Source organism: Coregonus lavaretus, assembly GCF_964263955.1.
Source record: "Coregonus lavaretus genome assembly, chromosome: 4".
NCBI classification, from domain to species: domain Eukaryota; kingdom Metazoa; phylum Chordata; class Actinopteri; order Salmoniformes; family Salmonidae; genus Coregonus; species Coregonus lavaretus.
Genome location: NC_139991.1, coordinates 56,015,004 through 56,033,211, shown reverse-complemented (window position 1 = coordinate 56,033,211; position 18,208 = coordinate 56,015,004). Strand labels below are relative to the sequence as shown.

The 18,208-nt window shown below is 42.5% G+C and overlaps 1 pseudogene across 1 annotated transcript in view; it reads left to right on the top strand.

Moving 5' to 3' along the window:
* The window catches only part of LOC311127966 (voltage-dependent N-type calcium channel subunit alpha-1B-like), a 209,627-nt pseudogene that overhangs the window by 74,381 nt on the left and 117,038 nt on the right, over nt 1-18,208 (top strand). The window contains exons 5-6 of the transcript in view: nt 514-666; nt 1,525-1,712. The product of the transcript in view is annotated as a voltage-dependent N-type calcium channel subunit alpha-1B-like (transcript). The remainder of the gene's footprint in view (nt 1-513; nt 667-1,524; nt 1,713-18,208) is intronic.

The window sequence follows — 18,208 nt, the reverse complement described above, 5'->3', positions numbered from 1 at the left end:
ATAAAATATCAAAGATTTATATACAGATCATACATTTTTAAACACACAAACACAAACTGACTTATTAAGTATGACTCATCTTATCTTACATGGACTACATATGGCACCCCCCTCTACCCCTCCCCCCTCCATCTCTCTCCCTCCCCCTCCATCTCTCTTCCTCCCCCCTCCGTCTCTCTCCCTCCCCCTTCCATCTCTCTCCCTCCCCCTCCATCTCTCTCCCTCCCCCTTCCATCTCTCTCCCTCCCCCTCCATCTCTCTCCCTCCCCCATCCGTCTCTCTCCCTCCCCCTCCATCTCTCTCCCTCCCCCTCCATCTCTCTCCCTCCCCCTCTGTCTCTCTCCCTCCCCCCTCCGTCTCTCTCCCTCCCCCTCCATCTCTCTCCCTCCCCCCTCCATCTCTCTCCCTCCCCCCTCCGTCTCTCTCCCTCCCCCCTCCATCTCTCTCCCTCCCCCCTCCGTCTCTCTTCCTCCCCCTCCATCTCTCTCCCTCCCCCTCCATCTCTCTCCACAGGTCTTCAGGTGGTATTGAAGTCTATCATGAAGGCCATGGTGCCTCTGCTCCAGATAGGCCTGCTGCTATTCTTCGCCATACTCATGTTTGCCATCATCGGAGTGGAGTTCTACATGGGCAAGTTCCACACCACCTGCTTCAATGTCGACACTGGTGAGTGCTGAATGGATTACACACACATACTGTACACAGTAGTAGAATGCACAGACACACACACACACACACACATATACAGTAGGTTATGGAAACACAACACACAGTACCACGTTTTAGGCCTTGCTTGCTTGTCTTTATTTTGATAGATAGCCTTTTATAGCCAGATTTTGATAGATCACCTCTCAGGGTTGGATAAGTATGTGTCTCTCAGTAAGGAGTTGATGGCGCTGATAGATAGATAGATAGATAGATAGATAGATAGATAGTGTGTTGAGTGTAGAGTTGAAATGGATCTGATAGAATACAGTTCCTGTATGCATACTTTATGCCATCAATGTCAGTGCAGGGTGTGAGTTGAGCATAGTGTTGACGGCTGTGCCAGCTGGAGGTTGTGTGTGTGTGAGTGTTTGACCCCCTGTGTGGTGGTGGTGTGAGGTCTTGACAGCCTGCTAATGTAAGTGTGTGTACATGTGAGTTATTTTAGTAACAAACAGTGGGGTAACAAAGCAGCTCAAGGCACTGGTAACATCTCCCCAACTGCAGGTTGCTGTGTGTGTATGTGTTTGTGTGTGTGTGTGTGGTGTGTATATATGTGTGTGTGTGTATATGTTTGTGTGAGTCATCAGCAGGTGTGCTGCGGCATTTAGCACTGAGTGCATGTCAGTGTGTGTATGTGTGTACCATATTCTAAGCTCACTTAATATGCCAGGGTGTTTGTTTTACTGTATATGTTGTAATTGCAGTAACTCACTCTCTCCCTCCCCCTCTCCCTCGTGTCCTTACCTCCCCCCTCCCACCAACCCCCTACCCCGCCCTACCTTCTCTCTCCCTTCTTTCTCCTCTCCCCCCATCCAGGTGAGCGAGCGGCAGCATTCCCCTGTGGTACGGAGGCCCCAGCCAGGATGTGTCCTAACGGTACAGAGTGTACAGAGTACTGGATCGGCCCCAACTACGGCATCACCAACTTTGACAACATCCTGTTTGCCGTGCTCACCGTCTTCCAGTGCATCACCATGGAGGGATGGGTGGACATCCTCTACAATGTGAGACCTCTTTCTTTCATTATTTCGCTCTCTCTCTCTCCATCTGTCTATCTTTTACGCTTTCTCCAAGCACAATGTCACGTATGTAGGGTTACAAAATTCACTCAACTCTCCCAAAATTCAGAGGGAGAGAGTGAGTTACTGCAATTACAACATATACAGTAAAACAAACACCCTGGCACATTAAGTGAGCTTAGAATATGGGACACACATACACACACTGACATGCACTCAGTGCTAAATGCCGCAGCACACCTGCTGATAACTCATACAAACACATACACAAACACACACACCCAGCAACCTGCAGTTGGGGAGATGTTACCAGTGCCTTGAGCTGCTTTGTTACCCCACTGTTTGTTACTAAAATAACTCACACATGTACACACACTTACATTAGCAGGCTGTCAAGACCTCTCACACCACCACCACACAGGGGGTCAAACACACACACACACACACACACACAACCTCCAGCTGGCACAGCCATCAACACTACGCTTAACTCACACCCTGCACTGACATTGATGGCAGAAAGTATGCATACAGGAACTGTATTCTATCAGATCCATTTCAACTCTACACTCAACACATCTATCTATCTATCTATCTATCTATCTATCTATCTATCTATCTATCTATCTATCTATCTATCTATCTATCTATCTATCTATCTATCTATCTATCTATCTATCTATCTATCTATCTATCTATCTATCTATCTATCTATCTATCTATCTATCTATCTATCTATCTATAGCTCCATCAACTCCTTACTGAGAGACACATACAGTGGGGAGAACAAGTATTTGATACACTGCCGATTTTGTAGGTTTTACTACTTACAAAGCATGTAGAGGTCTGTAATTTTTATCATAGGTACACTTCAACTGTGAGAGACGCAATCTAAAACAAAAATCCAGAAAATCACATTGTATGATTTTTAAGTAATTGATTTGCATTTTATTGCATGACATAAGTATTTGATCACCTACCAACCAGTAAGAATTCCGGCTTACCAATTATTAGAAAATGGAAAAAGTTCAAGATGACGGTCAATCACCCTCGGTCTGGGGCTCCATGCAAGATCTCACCTCGTGGGGCATCAATGATCATGAGGAAGGTGAGGGATCAGCCCAGAACTACACGGCAGGACCTGGTCAATGACCTGAAGAGAGCTGGGACCACAGTCTCAAAGAAAACCATTAGTAACACACTACGCCGTCATGGATTAAAATCCTGCAGCGCACGCAAGGTCCCCCTGCTCAAACCAGCGCATGTCCAGGCCCGTCTGAAGTTTGCCAATGACCATCTGGATGATCCAGAGGAGGAATGGGAGAAGGTCATGTGGTCTGATGAGACAAAAATATAGCTTTTTGGTCTAAACTCCACTCGCCGTGTTTGGAAGAAGAAGAAGGATGAGTACAACCCCAAGAACACCATCCCAACCGTGAAGCATGGAGGTGGAAACATCATTCTTTGGGGATGCTTTTCTGCAAAGGGGACAGGACGACTGCACCGTATTGAGGGGAGGATGGATGGGGCCATGTATCGCGAGATCTTGGCCTACAACCTCCTTCCCTCAGTAAGAGCATTGAAGATGGGTCGTGGCTGGGTCTTCCAGCATGACAACGACCCGAAACACACAGCCAGGGCAACTAAGGAGTGGCTCCGTAAGAAGCATCTCAAGGTCCTGGAGTGGCCTAGCCAGTCTCCAGACCTGAACCCAATAGAAAATCTTTGGAGGGAGCTGAAAGTCCGTATTGCCCAGCGACAGCCCCGAAACCTGAAGGATCTGGAGAAGGTCTGTATGGAGGAGTGGGCCAAAATCCCTGCTGCAGTGTGTGCAAACCTGGTCAAGACCTACAGGAAACGTATGATCTCTGTAATTGCAAACAAAGGTTTCTGTACCAAATATTAAGTTCTGCTTTTCTGATGTATCAAACTACTTATGTCATGCAATAAAATACAAATGAATTACTTAAAAATCATACAATGTGATTTTCTGGATTTTTGTTTTAGATTCCGTCTCTCACAGTTGAAGTGTACCTATGATAAAAATTACAGACCTCTACATGCTTTGTAAGTAGGAAAACCTGCAAAATCGGCAGTGTATCAAATACTTGTTCTCCCCACTGTACTTATCCAACCTTGAGAGGTGATCTATCAAAATCTGCCTATAAAAGGCTATCTATCAAAATGAAGACAAGCAAGCGAGGCCTAAAACTTGGTACCGTGTGTTGTGTTTCCATTACCTACTGTGTGTGTGTGTGTTTTTAGATTATAGAGTTTAATAGGGTACAGTGAAATTACGACCTCCAACAATGCAGGAAAAAGTGAAATAAAAAAATACATTTCTAAAAATTAATTATATATATTGAGGGGGGGGGGGGGGGGGGGGGGCATAGGAGGAGCAGCAATGGAGGAGGGGAGGGGGGTAGGAATACCGGGGGAGTAGGAAGGGGGGACAGGGGGAGCAGATAGCTGACTAGTGGTAGCTATTCAGCATGATAAATGTCCATTGGGTTGGGGAGGATGTCCATGGGGGTGGTAGGAAGTCTGAGGGGGCAGGAGGAGGAGAGGGGGAGCAGGTAGCTGACTAGTGGTGGCTATTCAGCAGCGTGATGGTCTGGGGGTAGAAACTATTGGCCAGTCTTACAGTTTGTCATGATGCTCCTATACTGCCCACGTCTGAGTGATTGAAACGGGGAGAACAGGGGGTGGCTGAGGTCCCTGATGATCTTCTTGGCCTTCCTGCGACACCTGGTGTTGTAGGTGTCCTGTAGGGCAGGCAGTGTGCACCCAATGGTGCGTTCGGTTAGCAAACAGTTTGAATGAAGAGCAACTGGTATTGGAGAACCAGGACTAGCAGACAGTTTGAATTATGAGCAGGTGGTATTGGAGAACCAGGACTAGCAGACAGTTTGAATAAAGAGCAGCTGGTATTGGAGAACCAGGACTAGCAGACAGTTTGAATGAAGAGCAGCTGGTATTGGAGAACCAGGACTAGCAGACAGTTTGAATAAAGAGCAGCTGGTATTGGAGAACCAGGACTAGCAGACAGTTTGAATGAAGAGCAGCTGGTATTGGAGAACCAGGACTAGCAGACAGTTTGAATGAAGAGCAGCTGGTATTGGAGAACCAGGAGTAGTAGACAGCAGTTTAGATTACCCCCTGCTGGGTTCTGGAGTCTAGTGTGGATTCTGGCTTCTTCCTTTTCCCCCCAAATCCTGCCACCTTGTCTTTAGGCAGGCTGGGCTGCCAGCAACGTGGCAGGATGGCAGCATTTTCAACCCCTACAACTTCCACCTCCAACACCTCCACCTCGCCCTCCCTCTTCTCTCCATCCTCCTCTTTTTCCTCCTCTTTATAAAACCTCTCCTGTTGCCTGCTGTCTCGTTATGCTAAGCAGCTCTTCTCCAGTGTGGATCCATGCTGCTGCTGGGAACAGACTCGCTGGGCTTTTAGTGCACCTGTCACTCTCTATACCTTTCTGTCTCTCTCCCCTTTATTTCTCTCTCTTCTCTCTCTCCCTCTGTCTCTATTTCCATCTCTACCTCTCCCTCTTCCTCTATCTCTCTCCCCTTTCTTTCTCTCTCTCTCTCTCTCTCTCTCTCTCTCTCTCTCTCTCTCTCTCTCTCTCTCTCTCTCTCTCTCTCTCTCTCTCTCTATTTCTCTCTCTTTTTCTCCCCTCTCTATTTCTCTCTCTCTTATGCCCCCTGCTGTGTTCCTGGCAAGGCTGCCTTCACACAGGGCGAGGAGTGTTCCCTCTAAGTAGGACAGGCAGTTTTCACAAGGCCTCATGGAACTCGGAAACATACTGTTTGCCTTCCTCCTATCAGATCAATCCTGTTGGCCCGTCTTCCTCTACTCTGGTTAAGTGGATTGAACTGGTGCATGTGTACACACACACACACACACACACAGAGAGTATTGTACAGCTAACCTTGTGGGGGGACACAATTCAGTCCCATTCAAAATCCTATTTTCCCTAACCCCTAACACTAAACCGTATTCTTTCCCTTACCCTAACCCAAACCTTAACCCTAACCTTAACCCAAAAACCTAACCTAACCTTAACCCTAAACCTAACCCTAGCTCCTAACCCTAAAACTAACCCTAGCTCCTAACCCTTAACGTAATTCTAACCCTAACATTAATTCTAACCTTAACCCTAAACCCCCTAGAAATAGCATTTGACCTCGTGGGGACTAACAAAATGTCCCCAGTTGGTCAAATGTTTGTTTGTTTACTATTCTTGTGGGGACTTCTGGTCCCCACAAGAATAGTTAAACACGTCCACACACACACACACACACACACACACACACACACACGCGCGCATACACAGACAAGCACACACACAGGTCCTGGATGACGTCCTGGAGATATTTTCTTGGAAGTGATGTGTTTGTGAATACATGAGAATTGTAAAGTGGGCATCTTAACAGCAACAGGATGGTTTTGACACTTTGCTTATGTCATGCTCACACATTCAGCCTGGGCCTCTGAGTCACTTCCAGTAATATTTGCACATCACGCTAAAGGCACTGTGAGGAGACTGTATGTATCTGTGTGTGTGTGTGTGTGTGTGTGTGTGTGTGTGTGTGTGTGCATACGTGCGTGCGTACATGTCCATGCACATGCACATGCCAGTGTGTGTGTGTGTGTTCTTAGCACAGATGCGGGGGAAGGAACAATACAGTAGCATAATGAAATAAGAACACAAGCCTCTCTCCATTCTATACATTGCGTGTTCCCGTTACCCAGCGTTAACATTGTGGATTGATGGACTATCTATCCTCTCCACAGCCCCAAGGGAATGCTGGGATACTCATTAATGGTGTGGTGAGCGCTAATCTGCACTTTAATTACTGAACTGCAGACAGCCAGGCTGGGGGCACAAGTCCTGACTAAAGGAGACATCATGTGCACTCCCAGAGGAGAGGGCAGTAGTGCGAGCACACTATCTTGATGTTTTAATCATGGGAAGATACTACAAATAAAGAATGATATGAGCTTATGCTAATTTTGATAATGTTGTCATCCATCTCAGAGAGAGAGCGTAGGCTGACTAGGAGGCAACTTCCCAGTGTCATCTTAGTCTAGAAGCCACACACAGAGAGAGGATGAACAGAACAGAAATGGCCTGCATCCCAAATGGCCCATAGTGTAGTGCACTATGTAGGGAGTAGGGTGCCATTAAGGACACAAGCATGGGCTATCATGGACCATTGTGGGGCTATATTGCTGAGGAATACATATTGAACTGTTCAACTACCCATGGAGGGTAAATGGATTGAAAATTACAGAATCACACTCTATAACTCTCTCATTTGCTCTCTCTATCGTTCAGTCTATCTGTCTTGTTCTCTCTCGCTCTAACCACCTTTCTATCCACTGTTTTAATGCTAGTGATGTCATACCGTATAGAAAAAGATTCACGACAGCTGTGATGGAATTTGTTATAATTTGTTCGTTCGACATGGTGGGATATTTTTGTGTTTGTACATTTAATTATGCGAGAAATGGCGGTGTAAACGCCTTTATGTGCAAATATTGATATAATAACCATCATATCGAAGTAAACTTGGAGTCACGCGATGATATGTTGTGTGGTCCTCCCACTACGACTCGCGAAACCATGCAGCTTATTAGGCTACAGATGAAATAAGTTATGATGAACTTCACAGGGTGGTGAAAGAGCACGCTATGCGCTTGATGCTCTTTTCCAATAAAATATCGAGGGTCTTATTCTGGTGACATGATGATCGATGCTTGACTGCTGTTTGACAAAAAAAAATTATTCTTGCTCTTATACATAACAATCTCATCATGTAGATTGCGAGCTGTTGTTGGCTATGGAAACACATTGAACTTTCGATTTTTATTCAGTACATGAAAACTTAAGCGAAAAGTACTTTTTGTGTGCACTACGTCATCACGCACTGATTTTTATCCGCAACAAGACGGTTTGGTGGAAAATGCGCATATTTTCTTTATGTGGATTTTTGAATATTCGCGTGAAAATCTGTCGCTGATTGGATGGAAACCTAGCTTCTGTTTCTCTCTGTATATTTCTCTTTCTGTTTCTTGCTGACTGCTACTGGGATCAGAGCATCAGTCAGGGATCAGAGCAGCAATGTGCCTTGATTAAAAGTATTGCAATATATAGGGAATAGGGTGCCATTTGGGACGTAGTCCCTGTCAGGCTAGCTAGATGCTGCCGTTAGATGCTAGTGAGCGGGGGTGGTTCCTAGTGTTAATAATGTGGCAATTTTCATTTCATGCTTGTTGATTTTATTTCTCTCTCTCTCTCTCTTTCTAAGCAACCTAATGACTGCTGGCTAATTAGAACAATCTCTAATCACCTCTGCTGTGCATTGTTTTTCTTTATGTCCCCCATAATCCTCCTTGGCACAGCAGTCACCCCAACCACATGGAGAGACTACTGAACAAAAGCCTCTCTCACTCTGTATAGAAGGCTTTATCTCCCTTCAACTGATGGGAACTTTGTCTCAATGTAGTGTGATCTAGCGTTGGATAAAAGCCTCTGGTAAATGGCATTAAGTAAGTAGCCTTGTCAGAATGAGCCTGAATAGTGCAGGAGCCTATCTCCTATTTCTGTAGCGTGAGGCAGCTTGATGTACTCCCCCTGGACAGGATCCTAGTCTATCACAGGATCTTACCCCCAATCCATCTCCTTAATGCTGAGTGCCAAGCAGAGAGACATCAGGTCCCATTTGTAGAGTTTTAGATAGGACTCGACCGGGGAATCAAACCCACAACCTTCCAATCTCAGGGCAGACAATCTAACAAGGCCACTGAGTTGGAAGTAAATGGCATTCTGTAGCTATATTGGTAGCATAGCTGTAATGTAATTGGGTTAACCTTTTACTGCAGTGGGCTAAATCAGGGTCACACAGAGCGTTCCTTGGTAGTGCTAAATCATGGTAACACAGAGTGTTTCTTGGTAGTCTTGAACAAATCTACTTTGAAACAGAGGTGTACATCTCACACACATGGTTAATAGGCTTACAAAAAACAAGACACCTGTACCATGTCAGATATAGACTTTAAATGTATTCCATTTTAAGTTTGCATCCCAATATTACACTTTATATACATCACAGAAGACTGAAATATAACAAACGCCTAGTGTGTTTATTGAGCTGTACACTGAGGTGACTGTTCAGAGATGCACAGTTGGTCAGTATTCCCCTCCAGTGATTCCCAACATCTTGTCAACATGTTCCCCAAAAATGGAGCAGATATCTTATACCAATCCATCTTTATAGACATTTATCAATAAGAATGCCTAGGCGTCCCCTAGTGTCCAAAAATCTCCCCTAGTGTGAAACATCTTTATTTTCATGCATATACAGTGGGGGAAAAAAGTATTTAGTCAGCCACCAATTGTGCAAGTTCTCCCACTTAAAAAGATGAGAGAGGCCTGTCATTTTCATCATAGGTACACGTCAACTATGACAGACAAATTGAGAATTTTTTTCTCCAGAAAATCACATTGTAGGATTTCTGATGAATTTATTTGCAAATTATGGTGGAAAATAAGTATTTGGTCACCCACAACTTATGGTCTTTTGCAAACCTCAGCCTGGCTCTTCTTTGCTTCTCATTGAGGAAGGGCTTTTTTCTAGCTTTGCACGACTTCAGCTCTGCCCCTAGGAGCCTGTTTAGAACCGTCCTCGCCGTGCACTTCACCCCAGCTGGCGTTTGCCATTCTTTTTGTAGGCCACTTGATGTCATCCTACAGTTGTTGAGTGACATTCGAATGAGTTGGCAGTCATCCCGGTCAGTAGAGAGTCATTTTTGATTAATATTACTTTTTAGGTACTATTAGCACTGTTTTTACCATCCAGCTGGTCCTATTGCAAGAGGATAGTGATGACCACAGCAGTGGTTTTTATACTTTTCCTCATTAAATAAGATTTGGTTCAGGTGATCACCTAATCAGTACCTAATTCAGTAAAATGAGGTGTGCCTGTGTTGGAATTCAACAGACACTGGAATGGAAAGGCTGTCATACATGTAGAGATGGTGATTTAAGAAAAATTTGCAGTGGTCTCTGTAGTCTGTAGCCATGAAGTGCTTTGAAAGGCTGATCATGGCTCACATCAACACCATTATCCCAGAAACACTAGATCCACTCCAATTTGCATACCGCCCCAACAGATCCACAGATTATATAATCTCTATTGCACTCCACACTGCCCTTTCCCACCTGGACAAGAGGAACACCTACGTGAGAATGCTATTCATTGACTACATCTCAGCGTTCAACACCATAGTGCCCTCAAAGCTCATCACTAAGCTAAGGACCCTGGGACTAAACACCTCCCTCTGCAACTGGATCCTGGACTTCCTGACGGGCCGCCCCCAGGTGGTAAGGGTAGGCAACAACACATCTGCCACACTGATCCTCAACACAGGGGCCCCTCGGGTGCGTGCTCAGTCCCCTCCTGTACTCCCTGTTCACCCATGACTGCGTGGCCAAGCACGACTCCAACACCATCATTAAGTTTGCCGACGACACAACAGTGGTAGGCCTGATCACCGACAATGATGAGACAGCCTATAGGGAGGAGGTCAGAGACCTGGCCGTGTGGTGCCAGGATAACAACCTCTCCCTCAACGTGATCAAGACAAAGGAGGTGATTGTGGACTACAGGGGAAAAAAAGAGAGATGAGCACGCCCCCATTCTCATCGAAGGGGATGTAGTGGAACAGGTTGAGAGCTTCAAGTTCCTTGGTGTCTACATCACCAACAAACTATCATTGTCCAAACACACCAAGACAGTCGTGAAGAGGGCACGACAAAGCCTATTTCCCCTCAGGAGACTGAAAAGATTTGGCATGGGTCCTCAGATCCTCAAAAAGTTATACTGCTGCACCATCGAGAGCATCCTGAATGGTTGCATCACCGCCTGGTATGGCAACTGCTCGGCCTCCAACCGCAAGGCACTACAGAGGGTAGTGCGTATGGCCCAGTACATCACTGGGGCCAAGCTTCCTGCCATCCAGGACCTCTATACCAGGCGGTGTCAGAGGAAGACCCTAAAAATGATCAAAGACTCCAGCCACCGTAAAGGAAATCACACCACAAACAATCACCCACATGCTCTTAAGGAAATTGTGAATGTCATGGATACATTAGAACTAGTAGATATATGGAGGCTTAAATATACTGATCTAGTGAGATATACATGGCGGAGACTGAATCAAGCTAGTCGTCTTGACTTCTTTCTTATCTCATTCTCGTTGGCACCAAAAGTAAAAAAAAGTGTTGATAGGGGACAGAATGCGGTCGGACCATCATATAATAGGCATATACATTACTCTTACTGAATTTCCACGTGGGCGAGGATATTGGAAATTTTATCAAAGCCTATTGGATGATCATTTATTTATAATTAGAACAAAGGAATTTATAACTGACTTTTTCCAACATAACATAGGTACAGCGAATCCCCTTATTGTATGGGACACCTTTAAATGTGCCATTAGAGGCCATGCAATTCAGTACTCATCTCGAAAACAAAAGCGATTTAGGTCAAAAGAGTTTATACTAAGAAAGGAAATAGAAAGTCTAACAGAACAGATAGATGGCAATAAAAACTGTAACATAGAGGCTCAGAATTAAAAGAAATGGAGAAACTTATTCAAGAAAGATCAAGTGTAATATATTATAAAATTAAAGCAAACTGGATGGAATATGGGGAAAAATGCACAAAATTATTTTTTAATCTTCAACATAGGAATGCTACCAAAAATAACTTAATGAAACTGGTTACAATTGACGGAGTCACCCATAATTCACCAAATGATATTTTGAAGGAAGAAACAAAGTACTTTAAGCATATATTTTCTTTTCAGTCGCCTCCATCTCCTCTAACTGAAGCTAATTGTAGAGATTTTTTTCTATTGATAATGTCAAATTAACAGCCACACAGAAAGACTAATGTGAAGGTGAAATTACAGAGGAGGAACTTCTGGATGCAATTAAAGACTTTAAGTCCGGGAAAACTCCAGGGTTGGATGGCATACCAGTCGAGGTATACCAAACCTTTTTTGATATACTAAGAGGACCGTTATTAGCATGTTTTAACCACTCCTATGTAAATGGTATATTATCTGACACTCAAGAAGAAGGTCTGATCTCATTATTACTGAAACAGGATACAAGTGGAAAATATAAAGATCCAGTCCATTTACAAAATTGGAGGCCCCTTACACTTCAGTGTTGTGATGCAAAAATCCTAGCAAAATGTATAGCGCATAGAATTAAAAAGGTATTGTCGGATATTATTAATTCTAATCAGACAGGTTTTTTTACATGGAAGATACATTGGAGATAATATAAGGCAAGTATTGGAAACAATGGAACACTATGGAAAATATGGGAAACCAGGCCTGCTATTCATAGCAGACTTCGAAAAGGCATTTGATAAAGTTCGACTGTGGTTTATATATAAATGCCTGGAGCATTTCAATTTTGGAGAATCTCTTATAAAATGGGTCAAAATCATGTATAGTAACCCTAGGTGTAAAATAGTAAATAATGGCTATTTCTCCGAAAGTTTTAAACTGTCAAGAGGAGTGAAACAAGGTTGTCCACTATCGGCATATCTATTTATTGTGGCCATCGAGATGTTAGCTATTAAAATCAGATCCAATAATAATATCAGAGGATTAGAAATACAGGGCTTAAAAACAAAGGTGTTATTGTACGCTGATGATTCATGTTTTCTTTTAAATCCACAACTAGAATCCCTCCACAGCCTCATAGAGGATCTAGATAAATGTTCTAACCTCTCTGGATTACAACCAAATTATGACAAATGTACTATATTACGTATTGGATCACTAAAAAATACAATTTTTACATGACCATGTAGTTTACCAATAAAATGGTCTGATGATGATGTGGATATACTCGTAATACATATCCCAAAGGAAATAAATGATCTCACTTCAATACATTTTAATAGAAATTTAGCAAAAATAGACAAGATCTTACTACCATGGAAAGGAAAATACCTGTCAATTTGTGGAAAAATCACCCTGATTAACTCTTTAGTATTATCCCAGTTTACCTATTTGCTTATGGTCTTGCCTACGCCTAGCGAACAGTTTTTTAAATTATATGAGAAAAAAATATTAAATTTTATTTGGAACGGCAAGCCAGACAAAATTAAAAGGGCATATTTATATAATGAATATGAATTCGGAGGACAGAAATGATTAAATATTAAAGCATTAGACCTATCACTAAAAGCTTCAGTCATACAAAAGTTATACTTAAATCCGAACTGGTTCTCAAGCAAATTAGTAAGATTGTCTCACCCAATGTTCAAGAAAGGCCTTTTTCCCTTTATTCAGATTACAACCTCTCACTTTCAGTTATTTGAAAAGGAAATAATCTCCCAAATATCACTATTTCTAAAACAAGCCATAGAAAGTTGGTTGCAATTTCAATTTAATCCTCCAGAAACGACAGAACAAATAATGCAACAAATATTGTGGTTAAATTTAAATATACTAATTGACAAAAAACCTTTATTTTTTGACAGAATGTTTAAAAAAGGTATAATCTTCGTAAATGATATCATCGGTAGGACTGGTGGAGTTATGTCGCACATGCAGCTAACAAAAACATATGGAAATGTCTGCTCTACCCAAAATTACAACCAAATAATTGCAGCCTTACCGCAAAAGTGGAAGAGGAAAGTGGAAGGGGGAGAAAGTAAGGAACTTGTCTGTCGGCCTTGCATTAAAGAACATAATTGGTTAAGGAAAACTGTGATAAATAAAAAAGTATATCAGTTTCACTTAAGGACCAAAGGATTGACAGCCGTCCCATATAGATTGCAAAATAGTTGGGAAGAGATCTTTGACGTACTGATCCCATGGCATAGTGTTTATGAACTGACACGCAAAACGACACCGGATTCAAAAATTAGAATCTTTCAATTTAAATTATTATATACAATTCTTGCTACCAATAGAATGTTATTTATATGGGGGATACAATCTTCCCAGCTCTGCAGATTTTGCTGTGAAGAGACAGAATCATTAGATCATTTGTTTTGGTTCTGTCCATTTGTAGCTCGTTTTTGGACACAGGTCCAGGAATGGCTAAAGGATTGCAATATTTACCTGGAGCTAACCTTGCAGATAGCATTACTGGGTGATCTGAAAAGTCATAGTCAATCAATCAATAATATAATAATACTTATTGCAAAAACAATTTATTTTTAATTCACAATCTGTAGAAGCAATGAGAATAGAAAGGTTCAGAACTTTTGTAAAACATCACAGTACAGTTGAAATATATATGGCAAATAGAAATCCTATATGGATGGTGTTAAGAGATAGATGGGAGGTATTGAATAGAGTTGAAGGATGGGACTAATAACAAATAACAACAAATAATAACAAAGATAGCTAATAATGTAAGCATACTGTGTCCACAATAAGTATATAGGTTGTATGTTGGGAGCTTTTGGGAAAGAGCACAGTTAGAAAGATATGGAAAACCGGATGGACATCATGAAAATGATTGGAGAGGTTGAGAGGAGAAGAAGTTCAGGAGCAAAAAAAATAAAATAAATATATATATATATTTTATTTTTATTTTATATATATATATATAATAGAATTATTGTAAAATTAACTCTGTCCATAATGTGTAGCTAGTAAGTATATACCGGAAGTAGAGGCCTGGGCATTGTTGTTCACTAATTTACTCCAAGTTGGGAAAGGATGGTGGGGTAGAAAAGTAATAAAGGGGAGTATATATATATATATATAAAAAAAACATGGGGGATTGGAAGTGATGCAGACAATTACATTAATAGAAGATACAATCTATCTGCAATATTGAGCTGATCCATTCCCCCATAAAAAACAAAAACAAAAACAAAAAAAATTAAAAAATAAGTAAAACGAAAAAAACTAAACAATTAATAATAAAACTAAAATATAACAAAAATTTAAAATTAAAACAATTAAAATAAGACTCCGGCCACCCTAGTTATAGACTGTTCTCTCTGCTACCGCACGGCAAGCGGTACTGGAGCTCCAATTCTAGGTCCAAAAGGCTTCTTAACAGCTTCTACCCCCAAGCCATAAGACTCCTGAACAGCTAATCATGGCTACCTGAACTATTTGCATGTGTTGGAGGGGAGAAAGGCTGATAAAGATCTCAACTGGTGATTTGGCTGGCTGAGGGCCCATGTGACATTGAAACACCATATTTTCAGTGGTAGTTTTGAAATAATGTTGAATAATTATGAAATTATGAAAAATATTAATAACCTTCCACCCATGAAGCCACTAGAGGGCACTTTCTGTCATTGACTGCAGGAAAAGTTTTTAATGTGGTCGAGGCGATCTAAATGTTTATGGTGGTGGGTTGCCTGTGTGGCCCTCTTGTGGTCATAGTGCCCCCTATAAGTTTTAAATTGTAATTTTGTGTGGTTACAGTACTCTTTGTGGTCCTAATGTCTAGTCACAATAGTCTTTGGGGTCTTACTGTAGTTTCATGGTAACAGTAGTGGTTGTGGACCTAGTTTCATTGTCACAGTAGTGGCTGTGGACCTAGTTTCATTGTCACAGTAGTGGTTGTGGACCTAGTTTTAAGGTCACAGTAGTCCTTGTGGTCCTAGTTTCATGGTCACAGTAGTCCTTATGGCCCTAGTTTCATGGTCACAGTAGTCCTTATGGTCCTAGTTTCATGGTCACAGTAGTCCTTATGGCCCTAGTTTCATGGTCACAGTAGTCCTTATGGTCCTAGTTTCATGGTCACAGTAATCCTTATGGCCCTAGTTTCATGGTCACAGTAGTCCTTATGGCCCTAGTTTCATGGTCACAGTAGTCCTTATGGCCCTAGTTTCATGGTCACAATAGTCCTAGGTTCACAGTCACAGTAGTGGTTGTGGTCAGTGTTGCCCGTGTCTCTCGCCTCATTAGAGCCATCTGAGTCACTGTAGTCTGGGCTCACCTTGACCCCGTCGCCATGGTATCCTGTACTGTCACAACGATCACATCGCTCATTAAACACTTTTAAAAATAGACGGAGAGTGAGGAGGAGGGGCGAGCGGGCGGCGCGGAGTGAGAGGGGCCACGTTGAGACTAATATGATCTGTGTTTGTCTGTTGTCAGTGGATCATCCCTTTTTTTGTTGCGGCTAGTTGGAGCGGCAGTTAAACATGAGGGGAGTGGAAGAGACTGTGCTCACATCTCGGTGTGTGTGTGTGACTGTGAGTGTGTGCATATGTGTGTGTGTGTGTGTGTGTGTGTGTGTGTGTGTGTGTGTGTGTGTGTGTGTGTGTGTGTGTGTGTGTCTTTACTGAGACAGACGGCTACACATTCCAGAGACATGCGTTAGCTCTATCTGCAGGGAGACAGAGAAAGTGAAAAAGAGAGAAAAGGACAAAGGGAGTAGCAAAGAACAGTGAGTGTGTAAATGAGATACATAGGGCTGATAGAGAGATTGAGAGAGACATACTTTCTTCCTGTTTCATAACCGTAATAACATTCCAGTGTTCATCTCATGAACAAAACCAAGTTGATAAGCAGAGAGTAGTGCACTTAACATCACCTAGAACTGTAAAGAAAATGCTTTCCTTTTCAGAATTCTCTCAAGGCCGTTGTTCCTTGTGTGTCCCCCATTGTTCCAACCAGTTTGTACCTCACTCTCCCTGTGTCTGCACTCTTAAAGGAGCTCCAGAACTGATTCTGAGTGCCTATTTAGTGCACTACTTTTGACCAGGGCCCAAATGGCTCTGGTCACAAGTGATGCGCTATATATAGGAAATAAGGTGCCATCTTTTACCAAGCGTCTAGCAAGGTGGCCTTTTTGCAGCTCTACAGATCTGTGGGTGTGTATGTGTTTTTATCTCTCCCATCATTATGTCTCTACAGCACTTTTTCTCCTCCAGGAATGCAACCCTGTGGAATTTTCGAGGGGTAGGGATGGGTTGGGTGTTGAATCTATTTCTCTATACACTGTCAGAGCCAATCTCCCAACCTCATAACTAGCTACCAAGTGTTATTAAAGTGCTGTGGTTGCAGGTTCACCTGCATCATCTAAAGCCTATTATTTTGGGGTGTTGCTATAGGCCACCAAGTGCTAACAGGCAGTATTTAAATAATGTGTGTGAAATGCTTGATAGTGTATGTGATGTAAACAGAGAGGTCTACTTTCCTGGGGACCTGAATATTGACTGGTTTTCATCAAGCTGTCCTCTCAAGAGGAAGCTTCTCACTGTGACCAGTGCCTGTAATCTGGTTCATGTTATTAATTAACCTACCAGGGTGTTTACAAACACTACAGGAACAAGATCATTCACATGTATTGAAAACATGACTAATACTGTAGGACTTTGTTTTAAAGCTGTATCCGTGCAGTGATCACAATATTGCTATATCCAGGAAAGCCAAAGTTCCAAAAGCTGGGCCTAAAATAGTGTGGACGGATATGAATAATAAGGATCATCCAGACGCTGCACTTGATGAATTTGTGAAATTGCTTCTTCCAATTATTGATAAACATGCACCTGTTAAGAAACTGACAAGGCTCCATGGATTGATGAGGAATTTAAAAACTTTATGGTTGAAAGAGATCAAATCAAATCAAATTGTATTTGTCACATACACGTGTTTAGCAGATGTTATAGTGGGTGTAGCGAAATGCTTGTCCTTCTAGCTCCGACAGTGCAGTAATATCTAACAAGCAATATCTAATAATTTCACAACATATACCCAATACACGCAAAACTAGTAAGGAATGGAATTTATGAATACATATATGGACAAGCAATGACAGAGCAGCATGGACTAAGATACAGTAGAATATTATAGAATAGAATACAGTATATACATATGAGATGAGTAGTTCAAGATATGTAAACATTATTAAAGTGACCAGTGTTCCATTTCTTCATGTGGCCAGTGATTTCAATAGGCAGCAGCAGCCTCTAATGTGCTAGTGATGGCTATTTAACAGTCTGATGGCCTTGAGATAGAAGCTGTTTTTCATTCTCTCGGTCCCAGCTTTGATGCACCTGTACTGACCTCGCCTTCTGGATGATAGAGGGGTGAACAGGCAGTGGCTCGGGTGGTTGAAGTCCTTGATGATCTTTTTGGCCTTCCTGTGACATCGGGTGCTGTGGGTGTCTTGGAGGGCGGGTAGTTTGCCCCCGTTAATGCGTTCGGCAGACTGCACCACCCTCTGGAGAGCCCTGTGGTTGCGGGCGGTGCAGTTGCCGTACCAGGCGGTGATACAGCCCGACAGGATGCTCTCAATTGTGCATCTGATGGGGCAAAAGAAGTGGCTAATAAGTCTGGCTGCACATCTGACTCGCTGACTTACTGCAAATTGAGAAATGATGTGACTAAACTCAACAAAAATACAAATAAACTGTATTATGAAGCCAAGATCAATGATATGAAGAATGCTGGAAAAAAACATT